At 36.5% G+C, this 13,458-nt stretch overlaps 2 long non-coding RNA genes and 1 pseudogene across 3 annotated transcripts; 1 reads left to right on the forward strand and 2 right to left on the reverse strand.

Annotated features, from left to right (window-relative positions):
• Positions 1-1,552: 1,552 nt before the first annotated feature.
• Positions 1,553-4,276, reverse strand: LOC113675382 (uncharacterized; annotated as a pseudogene). The gene is made up of 4 exons (XR_016187586.1): positions 4,170-4,276; positions 2,765-2,826; positions 2,231-2,367; positions 1,553-1,840 (listed from the first exon to the last, which is right to left on the reverse strand). The product of XR_016187586.1 is annotated as an uncharacterized LOC113675382 (transcript).
• A 5,327-nt stretch (positions 4,277-9,603) lies between these two features.
• Positions 9,604-11,363, forward strand: LOC149044364 (uncharacterized). Its single transcript, XR_016187588.1, has 3 exons — positions 9,604-9,741; positions 10,131-10,272; positions 11,224-11,363. It is a non-coding gene; the product is annotated as an uncharacterized LOC149044364 (long non-coding RNA).
• A 5-nt stretch (positions 11,364-11,368) lies between these two features.
• LOC149044365 (uncharacterized) lies at positions 11,369-13,458 on the reverse strand. Its single transcript, XR_016187587.1, has 2 exons — positions 13,179-13,458; positions 11,369-12,374 (listed from the first exon to the last, which is right to left on the reverse strand). It is a non-coding gene; the product is annotated as an uncharacterized LOC149044365 (long non-coding RNA).

The raw sequence follows: 13,458 nt of genomic DNA on the forward strand, positions 1-13,458 counted from the left end.
TTGTTATTATTATTGATAATATCATAATTAAATTTATTTTTCTATTGTTAGGTAGAATCTTTGTTGTTTATTAATTAACTCTAGACTGCCACACTTACCTTTGCAATTTTCTTTTTTTTCTTATTTTAATTGATTGACGTATACCCGTCCTCAACATCCTAGTATGGCGACAGAGCTACTGCAATTGTAATAAAGGCCACTTTTTTATTGGTCAGTGGCTGTTTTGTTCAAGTTCAATCATGAAATGAAGTTTAGGTGTACGGAGGATGGACCCGAGAGACTGGCAAACAGAATAAGCGAAGGTGATCGTTGCTTGTTTAGTTGGTAAACTTGCTGTATTTTTATTCAGCCACACAAATAATTTTTTTCAGCCAGTGCATGTGTGATTATATATTTGGACTCCTTTTTCTAGCCTTTGTCCGAGTGGATTTCTATTGTCTACTTTCAATTCCTTTTTCCTTTTTTTTTGGATGCGTCACAATAAGATTTTCCTGATCTCCCTCTAAGGCTCCGTGGAATTCGAATGACCCCTCACCCTTAATGATTCTTATTGCCACTCAATTTTCTATAGACCCTTTTCCCTCGATTTTGGTAATGCTAAGACCCAAAAAAAAAAAACAATCCTAGGCTATATATACAGTTATTATTTTTTTATTGAGTAGAATCTTTGAGGTCTGCTTATAAACTCCGGACTGACACACCAATCTCCACCAATTGCTTTTATTGCTCAGTTTATTGTTCTGGTTCACACAAACTTGTCCTTAAAAGTCTAACTTCACTGTGACACTAAAACTACTGCAGGTCTTGATGAAGGCCACACCTTTAGAAACTTTCACTTTTCAACGATGCTGTAGAGAAAAAGAAAAACATCCACTTGCGTTATTTGCTATACTCGTATTTTTGCGAAAGATCTCGACTCCTTACCCCGTTATCAATATGTCAATGTTTGTAACATCCTTTCACGGATCTACGATATGTTTAATATCATGCAAAAGGAGTATAATGAATAATATGTATATATACACGTTTTCAAAAACGTTGCAATTTGAAAATATACATGAAATGCATGTCTTTTGTTTTCTCATCAAAGAGAGACACTTTTTGATCACGGATCACTGACCAACTGATCAACTAAGATTCCCTTTATAGGCTGGTCGTTCAATAGATATACTTATATATATATATATATAAGTTTAACTTCCTTGTTCTTCATCCAAGGGGTGATTTAGATTTAACAACTGAGTTGAAAACTTAAATTGGCCACTGTAAAGAGTTCAAAGGCTGACGTTTCAAGCGTTAGCACTTCGTCAGAGCGAAAAGTTTTATACGCTCCCACCGACGTAGCACCACAGTTTCTTTTGAAACGTACCCCCTTTATCCTTAATTTAAAGAAGTTGTGCTATTCATACGTAATGCTGTGATACTGTGGGATGATAAAACCACTGAGAAGTATAGTTGGGAAAGTGAGGCTTGAAACTTCGTAAAAGTTTCATGGTTTGGATTTCGCAAGAAAAAAATTGCAAGTAAAACGTAGTAACATCAGTGGGTTGGTTAATGATGTATTTTGACGAGATACAAAAAATCTTCCTGATAGTCACATTTTCAATCAGGTCTTGTTGTATGCAGTTTGGCTTAAATTGAATAATATCGATTGCGCGGCCATCGTTTTCAGTATTTTTTTCTTATCAACTGCCGTAGCGCGAGTGACACATACAGCACTTCAGGCCCGAACACATCGCCACGTTTTGTGCTATAGTGATCGACAGCTCTCCTGTCTTACAGGTAGATCGACATTTTCTGGAGTAGACGCCTTCTGTTTTTGCGCCGCTGCCACAGTCGGCTTGAGAAAGAAGATTACAAAACAAGTTTCAGAATACTTATCAGCGATAAACTCCACAATGTAGTACGTTGTACTTACCAACTACAAAAGAAAAGATCTAAAAAGACACAGGTTTGAATTGCAGTTTGAAGACCTTCTTGTCTACAAGTTCGATTGGGACAAACTTGGGGAATGTTTGTTATTATTAAACTAAGATATCGTTCTGTCAACTTGTACGGAAAAATTTGATTGAACACATCATGCAGCTGTTGGCTCCTTTTGATAGGACGAGAGTATTCATGCATGCTGGGTAATGAAAGAAAGAAAGAATCCATGTGTATACAAAAACTGGTACCATGCACATCATTGTGTTTTAAAACTAACGAAGTTTGGGAGTGCAGAGCTACTTACTTGCTCGTTTGCGTAAACTGCTGTATGTGCCGTCATCTAGGGAAAATTCATCTACGGTGTATGTTTGGCCAGAACACAAGCTACTTGGACAATGACAAAAGCCAGGAGAATCTTCACAATGCAAGTCATGTTGATCGCTGAAATGCCAAAACAAAAAAGTTCAATTGAGATGCAAGTCATTTTCATTTCAAATTCAATTGAGAGGCAGAAACGCTGCAAAAAAAAAAATTACATCAAGTGAGAAATTGGAGAGCATCAGTCTACTTTTTCTCTTCTTCTTCTTTGAGAATAAAACCTAATTGAAGTGTCAATCCAAGCACGCTTAATTTCAAGTCTTGCACCTCTTAGTTATCACTCCAGCAGTACGCTGCAAACGATATAGGAAACTGACATTGCAGTACTTGGTATCGTACGTCAGTTCTGTTATTTAAAGGTACGAATAACGTAATTAACGCCTCTACCGGCGAGTAGTAATTTGCGTAAACTGATAATCATGTGATCAAACATGACTCTCTTAAAGGCTTATGCACAAACCTGCTTGCTCTTGCTTTCAAATCTTCCCTTTAAAATTTTTAAACCAAAACAACTGCCGTAACCTGGAAAGGGAATTGGAAATATACAACACAGCACGCTTATATATAATCATTATGATCAGTTTGTTGAAGCAATCTCTCCGCGCTCTAGAAATGCGAAACAGACATTTCATCGGGAGAGAGCGTTTGCAGAGCGAGCTGATATACTTGTGCATTGAGGTTCTCTTTTTAAAACTTAAAACACTTTTAGAGGTCACCCGGCCGGATTAAACCCAAGTTGCTCCATTTCACCGCCAACTGATGGACAAATACTTGCTCAACGCATATTTAGCCGACTTGAAAAGTAGTTGTTTCTCGGTGTGTTTACGGTCATTTTTAATTGAGACAAAAAAACAAACAAAAAAAAAAACACTCCACCTACGGAAGGGCCGACAGAAAAGCTCTATTGTTACAATAGTTGATAAAATTATTCTGCCGATCGCCCACCAATTAACAGAGGTCATATCTCAAAGATACAACAGACTTCATCAACTTCATAGAAAAAACAAAGCTTCCAAAATAAGTGATACTCGTCTCAATGGCCGTTATGAGCTTATACAGAAATATACCTTATTTGAAGGACATCAACGGGCCCTCCTCCAACAGGGAAAAATAAAAAAAATCGAATCTTTCCCTTTGTAAGAACACAATACTATCCAACAGTTCTAAACCCTAAAGAAATCCCTATGGGCGAGTGGCATTGAGCACAGCAACAACCATTGTTTAGAGAAATCTTCAAAGAACCGCCGTTAATATCCTACAGAAAGGGGCGTTTACTCAGACATACTTGTGAGAGCAAAATAATAATGAAGGCAAGAAAACCGGACAGACTGTGGGTCGTGTAAACACTTGTAACTAATGCAAAGAAAATTGGACGTACCACGGAGTCATTCAGACGTGTCAACCCAATTTTTTCACGGGATATAGGCTAAATCAGATAATACTTTATAATGTCTCGGTGATGTCGGGTGACGCGTAACTTTAGCTAAATTCTGATCCCGCTTATACTTCTCCTATCTCTTATCTCGCCTTCGAAACGGAGCATATCCAGATCTTGCCTTCCTATTTTTGTCCCGCATCTCGCCGAGCCTATGTTGGACCCTCTTAAGACTCTCTTAAAATTTTCAAAGCCAATCTCTGGCACTGAGTCTCCGAGGAGAAAGCTGGAACACTGAGCTACGTAAGGGAACTCAAAGGTTGAGATCACTCGTGCAACTTTTTGCATTCGGTGGTATGCGAAAAGAAAAAAAAAGAGAAAGAAAAAAGTGGCATGGAAAAACTGTTTGGGCCGAATGCAAAACGAGTTACTGATTGCACTTATGTCGGTGCTTTTCAAAGTGGACCTGGTTAACATGCAATGAACTCACCTCTCAGGAGCTGTGGACTGAAGAGTCTTGAGCAACTGAAATGATCAAACTACGTGCCAACTCGTTTTATTATCAATTATTGACTCATTAGTTATGCGTCAAGAAACAAATACTTCATTACTACCATTCATTTAGGTCTCGGCTTTTTTTCCCAATGGACTATCGGAGAAAGTGTTTTAACCTTTTATCTATATGGTTGGTATTAAAATGAATAGTTTCTACGTTTCTGCTTAAATTGCCACTAACTGCGTGAGTCTTGTTTTGTTAAGGAATTTTTGTAGCGGAGAGGGCTTACACTATCTTCACCCTGAAATCTGATTCATATTCCTTTCTACAGTTTTCCTAAACTTGTAAATACCTATAACTCTTGGCATATCCGACGGTCATTTGGAGAACAATGGGGAAGGTTTTCTGCTGAGAGACGCGATGCGTTTCGAGGTATTTCAATGCGAAGACTTTTTCCCAAAGATTAAAGAGGATTATATTTTGCTTTAATTAGTTTTCTATGACGCCACCAAAAGCATTTACATCGGTGCTGGTTTTTACAACACCTGAGGAATGAGAACAAACAACATAGTCCGAGAAATTTATATAAGAAATAGCGGAAAAAACTCTAGTGGTAGAGCTCGGTATTTCAATTTCTCAATTAGTTGGTTCTTTTACAAACGAGAACTGCGTCACTTTTCAGGAGCCTCTTTTATAATTAGGTGCCGACTGTTTATGTTGAATAGATATCAAAGATTTTTCAGCTTTTGTCTGAGTGAATCTCACTTTTCTTCTTTGAATTCCTTTGCAGAAGAATACCGTCTGCAATATTCAAGTGTTAATCCATATATTGTTGAAGAACCTTTGCGATTAGTGCTGCTAGAACCTGCACGTAGGCATATCAATTCTATGTCGATCCTTTCTAAACAAAGTTTCTCAAAATTTTTTTTTTCAAATGAACAAATAAGTTTACCTTTAGCGAGTTTGTCATGGCCGTGCATCCAGTTCTTGGGTAAAGAAAACAACGGCACAAACATTAGAAAACGGCTTTGTTTTACGAAAACATAGAGGATTACACTTTGTTTTGATTAGTCCTCTACAACGCGACTGAAAAGTTCCAATCGGAGCCGGTTTTTACAAAAATTGACTGAGAACAAACAACATACTCCAAGAAACATTAAGAAATAACTTAAAACCTAACTGGTCAGTAAGGCTTGGTTCTTCGTCTTAAACTTTTACAAAACGAGAACTGCGTCACTTTTCAGGAGCCTCTTTTATAATTAGGTGCCGACTATTTATATTGAATAGATATCAAAGATTTTTCAGCTTTTGTCTGAGTGAATCTCACTTTTCTTCTTTGAATTCCTTTGCAGAAGAATACCGTCTGCAATATTTGTTAATCGATATATTGTTGAAGAACCTTTGCGATTAGTGCTGCTAGAACCTGCACGTAGGCATATCAATTCCATGTCGATCCTTTTTTTAGCTTAGTTTCGCAACATTTTTTTTCAAATGTACAACTAAGTTTACCTTTAACGAGTTTGTTATGGCTGTGCATCCAGTTCTTGTAAGGAAAACAACGGCACAAACATTAGAAAACGGCTTTGTTTTACGAAAACATAGAGGATTACACTTTGTTTTGATTAGTCCTCTACAACGCGACTGAAAAGTTCCAATCGGTGCTGGTTTTTACAAAAATTGAGGGATGAGAATAAACAACATACTCCGAGAAACATTAAGAAATAACTTAAAACCTAGCGGGTCAGTAAGGCTTGGTTCTTCGGCTGGTTATTTTACAAAACGAGAACTGTGGGATTTTTCAGGAGCAATTAGGTGCATTCCTTTATGTTGAATGCGAAGGCTTTTTCCCAAAGATTGAAGAGGATTATGTTTTGTTTTAATTAGTTTTCTATGACGCGACCAAAAGTATTTAGATCGGTGCTGGTTTTTACAACAAGTGAGGAATGAGAACAAACAACATACTCTGAGAAATTCAGTAAATCAGAAATAGCGAAAAAACTCGAGTGGTAGAGCTCGGTATCCCAATCTCTAATTAATTCTTTTGCAAAACGAGAACTGCGTCACTTTTCAGGAGCCTCTTTTAGAATAAGGTGCCGACTATTTTATGTTGAATAGATATGAAAGATTTTTCAGCCTTTGTCTGAGTGATTCTCTCTCGAGATCCTTTTCAAATGAATGGCGTGCATATGATTTGTTATTTGCTGCATTTCTATGGGTTTGATTTGTTAAAGAACCTTTGAGAGATATCTCCTACTTAGCTTGCCTCTGTTTTTACAATTTTTTTTCAAAATTGCAACCAAGTTTATCTGAAGGGGTTTTATTATTGCTATTTTTCCAGGTTATTTCTGGAAAAACCCGAGCGGTAGAACATAATCTTGCCATAAAAATCCTTTCAAACTTGATTGACCAGAACACCAAAGAGTCGGCAACCCCAGAAATGGGTTCGAATTACTGTACTATGAGTTAATTTTGCATTTGTTTTGGACTAGACACGGGTGCACTGAGTTTTCGGTATGATTTTCATTTGGCTGGGAAGATTGTCAAAGGAGGCATTTGTTTTGTGTTCAATCGACTGCATGTTTATTCAAAACCGAATTTACAATTGTCCACAATATAAAGAGCATTGCGTACGAGAAGGAGTCAGTATCCCAAGAAAACTCTTCGCTATTCCCGTAGTTATTTGCAAGAGCATACAGGAAATTGGAGCATAAAGCGCTGTGCTTTTAATTAACGTCCGTGGTGTCGCTTTTAATTTCAAAATATTTTTCTCGAAAGAACAAAGAGGATTATATGCTGGTTGAATAAGCATTGACGTCTATTTTGTTTTAATGAGTATTAATTCTTTATTGAAGCTGGTGTTTACAACGAATAAAGAACACGAGTAAACAACAGCCACGGTGACAAAAAATAATACTGAAACAATAAGAAATTCAACTGGTAGCTCGTAGTATTTTCATCTCAAATATTGGTTTACTAAAAAGCGAGAACCTGGAAGCAGAGTTACGGTTGATTCAAGATGAAAGCTTTTTTTCTGCCTTTTTGTCTAAATGTTTGTCTTTTACCTTTGCATCTTTTCTACCATTTTGTATGAGTCTCTTTCTTCTGCCTACTTAAGAAATACCTTAAGGTGTCAGCCATAAATTTGGCCTCCTTCTTCTTCAGTTGAACCTCTTCCGTTATAAGTTAAAAGCGACTACTCGACTGCTCGATAAAAAAACTTTTACGTTATAAAAATGGAAGAAATAGGTGCTGGTAAGTGTAATCTTATCATTCACAAAATGTCTCGTCTTTACACCTAATATCAAAATATGAATTCATTTCGCCGTCTGCCATACAATTAAATCAAGGGCATCCACTTTATTGTCACCATAATGTGAGTCTTTTGTTGAGGACTTTGAACAGCGAGAGACATTAGGCTTTCTTAAGCACGAATATCAAAAGGACAGAGTTCCTTTTTCGTTTAAGTTTTTTATTTTGCGTATCACTCTCAAAAATATTTATTACTCTAAGCGCTTCTTCTTTTCATTTCAGGATAAGTTTTTCCTCCACCCAAACAAAAGAGCAGGTTGTCTTTTCGAACTTTTAAGAACAAAGTAAAGTAGAATGATGCATTCCTTCGTATCAGCTAATAAGACTAATAATAGAGCTTCATGGAATTCCTTCTTAATTACTGTGAGGAAATTGTGATAAGGGAGGAGGACGACATTTGGGAGAGATATTAAAAAACATTCCCAATCAAATAATAAGAAGACCAATTTCCTATGCAGTTAGGTTTATCAAGGTAGGGGTAGTTAAGGCTTGATTTACAGGAGAAAGGAGCAGCGCTGCAATTTCAGTCCGTTCTTCTCCAAAGAACAAATGGCATAGAAGTGTTTTGTTCTTAAGTGCTGATCAACGAGACACGGAATCTGAACTGTTTACCACAATGACAAAAGACTTGCTGTTCTCGTCCACACTAGAGCTGTGCGTCAGCTAATCATTCGAAGATTCACAGGTCCTAAAGTTCTTTCAAACTGATAGGAACAACGAATTAGTTCAAATCAGCCAAATTTACTGCAGACAGCGTTCTGAAAAGTTATATATTCCTTTAGTCGCGCCATGTATAAGACTAATTAAAACACATTTAATCTAATTCTCTTTGATCTTTGGGGGAAAAGCTTTACACAAAAGCCACGAACCACACTGTTAAAAGCTCTTAAAACTCTTCGTTGAAAAATTTCCTCAACAAAAGAGTTTTGCATAACAGATGGGAAACAAAGGAAAAACGTGGAAGGTATTCATTTTAATACCACCCACAAAGTGGAACATGGGGTTTGTTCACTTTCAGATATGCGGCATGGAAAGAGCTAATCCCTTCGAAAACCCCTCAAAGAAGCCGAGACCTAAGAAATGAAGCATTTTCCCTTGATGCATATCAAATGAGTAATTTCAGCTGTTTGAGCTTCCTCAGTCCAAAGCTCCTGAGAAGCCGTAAGTTCACTGCATGATAACAAGGTCCACTTTACAAATAACCAACATAAGTACAATCAGCAACTCGCTTTGCATTCGGCCAAAACAGTTTTTCCATGCCACTTAGTCTTTTCTTTGTTTCTCTCTCTCTTACTATTGTTATTATTATTATTATTATTATTATTTTATTATTATTTTTTTTTGCATACCACCGAATGCAAAAAGCTTCGTGAATAGTCTCAACCTTTGAGTTCGATTACATACCTAGCTCAATTTTAGCGGCTAAGAGTATACCTCAGTGTTCTAGCTCTCTCCTCAGTGATTCGTCATCTGAAGTCGGCTTTGGAAATTGTAACTCCCAGGTGACCTCAAAAAGTGTTTTAATTTTTGAAAAAGAACCTCGGTCAGTAAGTCCATCTCAATGAAATGTTCCGTTTCGCATTTCTAGAGCGCGGGGAAATTGTTCAACCAGCTAATCATAATGATTATATGTAAGCGTGCTGTCAGTTGTACATTTCCAATTCTATTTCCAGGTTACGGCAGTTATTTTAGTTTAACAATTTATAAAGGAAGCTTTGAAAGCAAGAGCAAGTAGGTTTGTTCATAACCCTTTAGAGAGTTACGTTTGATCACATTATCATCAGGTTATGCAAATTACTACTCGCCGGCAGAGGCGTTGTTAAAATTGTGTAATTCATACCTTTAAATAACAGAACTGACACAAAGATACCAAGTACTGCAAAGTCAGTTTCTTATATCGTTTCCAGCGTGTTGCTGGAGTGATAACTTAGAGGTGCAAGACTTGAAATTAAGCATGCTTGGATCTGACACTCCAATTATTTTTTATTCTCAAAGAAGAAGAAGAAGAGAAAAAGTAGAGACTGACGTCCTCCGATTTCGCGCATTATGTAATTTTTTTTTTTGCATTTTCTGCAGCGTTTGTGCCTCTCAATTAAACTTTTTTTTTTTGGCATTTCAGCGATCAACTTGCATTGAGAAGATTCTTCTGGTGTTTGTTCTTGTCCAAGTAGCTTGTGTTCTGGCCAAAAATACATAGTCAGGGAAGATGAATTTGCTCTAGTTGACGGCACATAGAGCAGTCTACGCAAACGAGCAAGTAAGTGGCTCTGTACTTCCTAAATTCGTTAATTTTAAAATACAATGATGTGCAAGGTACAATTTTTTGTATACACATGGATTCTTTCATGTTCAAGGAAATTCAGTATTACACTGCATGGAGCCAACAGCTGTATGATGTGTGAAATTAAATTTTCCGCACAAGTTAGCAGAACGATATTTTAGTTAAATAATATTAAACATTCCCTAACTTTGTCACAGTCGAACTTGTAGACAAGGGGGTCTTAAAAATTGCGGTTCAAATCGATATTTTTTAAGAGTCTTGTCTTTTGTAGTTGGTAAGTACAACGTACTACATTATATATACTACGGCTTGTGTTTCTGATCGCTGTCGTATTCTAAAAGTTGTTTTGTAATTTCCTTCTCAAGCCGACTGTGGCAGCGGCAGTGAACCAGAAGGCGCTTACTTAAAAAAATGCCGAGTGTAAGAGTGGAGAGGTACACGCGGCAAACAACGACGTGTAGTGTGGGCCAGAAGTGCCGCTTTCAGTCACGCGCGCTTCTCAACTTGGTAAGAACAAAAATACCGTAAACGACGGTCGCACAATCGAATGATATTATTCAATTTAAGCCAAACTGCATACAAGACCCGACTGAAAATCAAGATGATTTTCTATATCTTGTCTAAATACACCATTAACCAACCAACTGATGTTACCACGTTTTACTTGAAAGTTGTTTTTTGCAAAATCCAAACTTTTACGAAGTTTTAAGCCTCTTTTACCCAAATAACTCAACTTCTCAGTAGTTTTATCATTCCACACTGTCACAGAATTACATATGAGTAGCACAACCTCCTTAAATTAAGGACAAGGCAGGAAAATCTATCACAAATGAAAAAATTACATAAAGAATAACACTATATATATATATAAAATACACATGCTTGAACAACCAGCCTTTAAAGGGAGCCTTAGTTGGTCAGTGTTCCATCAGTGTTCCATGCACCTGATGAGTGAGAACCAGCAGGTTCCAGGCCTTTTCAAAACAGTTCAGTGATGTAATATTGTAATTGCTCCTTTTCTTATCAGTTAATAATTGTTTAGCTCCACAAGTGAAGAGCACTCTCCAACTCAAACACACATATATAATATATATATACCTGTTTTCAAAAACATATATATATATATATATATATATATATATACACACACACACATATATGTATACACCCGTGTTCAAAAAATATGTGAAATATATACACTTTTTGTTTTTTTCTAATCAAAAAGTGTCTCTTTTTGATGAGAAAACAAAAGATATGTATTTCATGTATATTTTCAAATTGCATTTGTGAAAAGGTGTATATATATTATTCTATTTGCATGATATAAAACAAATTGTAGATCCATGTAAGGATGTCACAGACATTGACATATTGTGGACAGGGTAAGGAGTTGAAATCTTTCGCAAAAATGTGAGTAAAGCAAATGACACAAGTAGATGTCTTTTTTTGTCTCTACAGCACCCCGGAAATTGATGGTTTCTAAAAGTGTGGCCTCCATCAAGACCTGCAGTAGTTTTATTGTCACAGTAAAGTTAGATTTTGAGGACAAGTTTGTGTGAACTAGAACAATAAACTGAGCAATAAAGGCAATTTGTGGAGATTGGTGTGTTAGTCTGGAGTTTATAGGTAGACCACAAAGGTTCAACTCATTACAAAGTAGTAACTATACAAGTAACAATTATGGATCAGAAAAATGCATTTGATATAGCCTAAGTATAAAAAGTAATATTGGTTTAAAAAGGAATTCAAAGTAGTAGTAATAGAGTTCCTCTCAGGCAAGGGCTAGAAAAAGAAATCCAAACAAGTCAAAAGATAATCAAACATGCAAATTATGGCTTAAAAGAATGAAATGTGCATGTTGAATAATAATACAACAAATTGATCAAATAAATAAGCCACAGTCATCTTTGCTGTTTACCAGTTCCACAGGTTCATCCTCTGAACACCTAAACTGAATTTAAACATATCCGCTATATCAGTGGCAGATCCAGACCTTGAGCTAAGAAGGGAGGGGGAAACCTGATTTTTTGTTTATCCGGCTCACCCTGCCTGCTTTTCATCCTTCTGCAATTCTCTTTTTTTTAAACCCAGAATGAGGGGGACTGTGCGCCCCAGGTCCCTCCCCTAGATCCACCACTGTATATTACTGAACAATTCTTTCCTTACTGGTTTTTTTCCTTTTTTTTTTTTTTTTTGCACCCTGCATACACATGCCAGGTGGAACACATCATTCCTGCGCATTTTCCTTACTCTACTCACCCCACTGCAGATCCAGGGAGGACTATGCAGAAGGGTACTGGGGTCCAGGTGAAAGTTTTGTAAGCAAAACTTGAAGCATTGAAAATTTACTTCCTCTATATATTTCTTAGCTTATTTAAGCTCTAGTGTAAAGGAAAAAAAGCTGTGTGTGTTTTTTTAATCAAAGTTTTGGACCCTCCCACCCCCATATGAACAATCCTGGATTCACCCGTGCTCCTTGTTCTTCTCCATACTCTGATTGATCCATTTTTCTCTGGACACAAGTTTACTCAAAGGGTCTTGGAAAGGAGTATTGAGGAAGAAGACTTGTGTTCTGCAGCTTCCAGTATTCAGGGTCTCAATGGGGTTAACTGTAAGCCATGAAAAGCAAAAAAATTTAGCTGTTGGGTGCAAAAATTGACAAATTTTAACCTTTGATTGTAAAAAAAAAAATTTATCTGTAAAGAATTTTTCTTTCTAAAATGTGTCATTTTAAGTAAGCCATAACTGTAAAATGGCCAAAATTTCAACTGTTAGCTGTAAAATCCATCACCCCATTGAGATCCTCAGTATTAAATGGTAATATTTATGATAATAATAATAATAATAATAATAATAATAATAGTAATAATAATAATAGTAGTAATAATAATATTAGTAATAATAATAAAAATAAATGTACTTCATACCTCACTTTTGAGGAAGGAGAGTTGTTTTGGTAACATTTCCGCACAGCCCCATACTATTGTTAAACAAATCTGTTTTCCCAATGGCAATGTATTGTTTTTGTCGTTGTTTTCTCTATTCAAGAACTGAATGTATTATGTAATATGGGGCTGTGTGGAAATTTTATCGTTGTTTTCTGCGGCTCCAGTATTAAATATCAAATAAATAATAAATAAGGTTCTTAACTCAGAATGTAATGCTATTCAGTTATTTTCACCCAATGCAAACTCGCAAAAGAAGGACCTTTTAACGAGTTATGTGTATCGTGAATGACACCATTCATCTTGCTACCAATCGTCTGACGGTGATCTAATCTTTCAACTCGTTTTAACTCGCTTTGCGGTGCGAGATATTTAAGTTTGTACTGATTTTAGATACCATGGATGGCTTTTTGAAGTAAAAGAAATTTTTTGAACCGTTAATGACAAGTGAAAAAAAGCTACATTTACGTGAATGGTGGTTGTTCATACACTTGAATCAGCTCTTTTCACATCAAATGTGTCCACTTCCGGTTAGGCACATTTTTTTTTTACTTCCTGTTTAGCTTCATAGGTCGATCGATTCCCATATAGAAACTTATTTAAGAGCTGGTTAAGGACATACATTTGAATGGCTGAGGGAAAAATAAAACTGGGCGAGAAATCATCGAAATTTGACAGCTTGTTAATAAAAAGTTACATCATCTGTGCAAATGTGGATCAGCCATATTGAGCCACGTGTAGGTGAGAG

Source organism: Pocillopora damicornis, chromosome 6 (assembly GCF_964200805.1).
Source record: "Pocillopora damicornis chromosome 6, jaPocDami1.2, whole genome shotgun sequence".
Lineage (NCBI taxonomy): Eukaryota > Metazoa > Cnidaria > Anthozoa > Scleractinia > Pocilloporidae > Pocillopora > Pocillopora damicornis.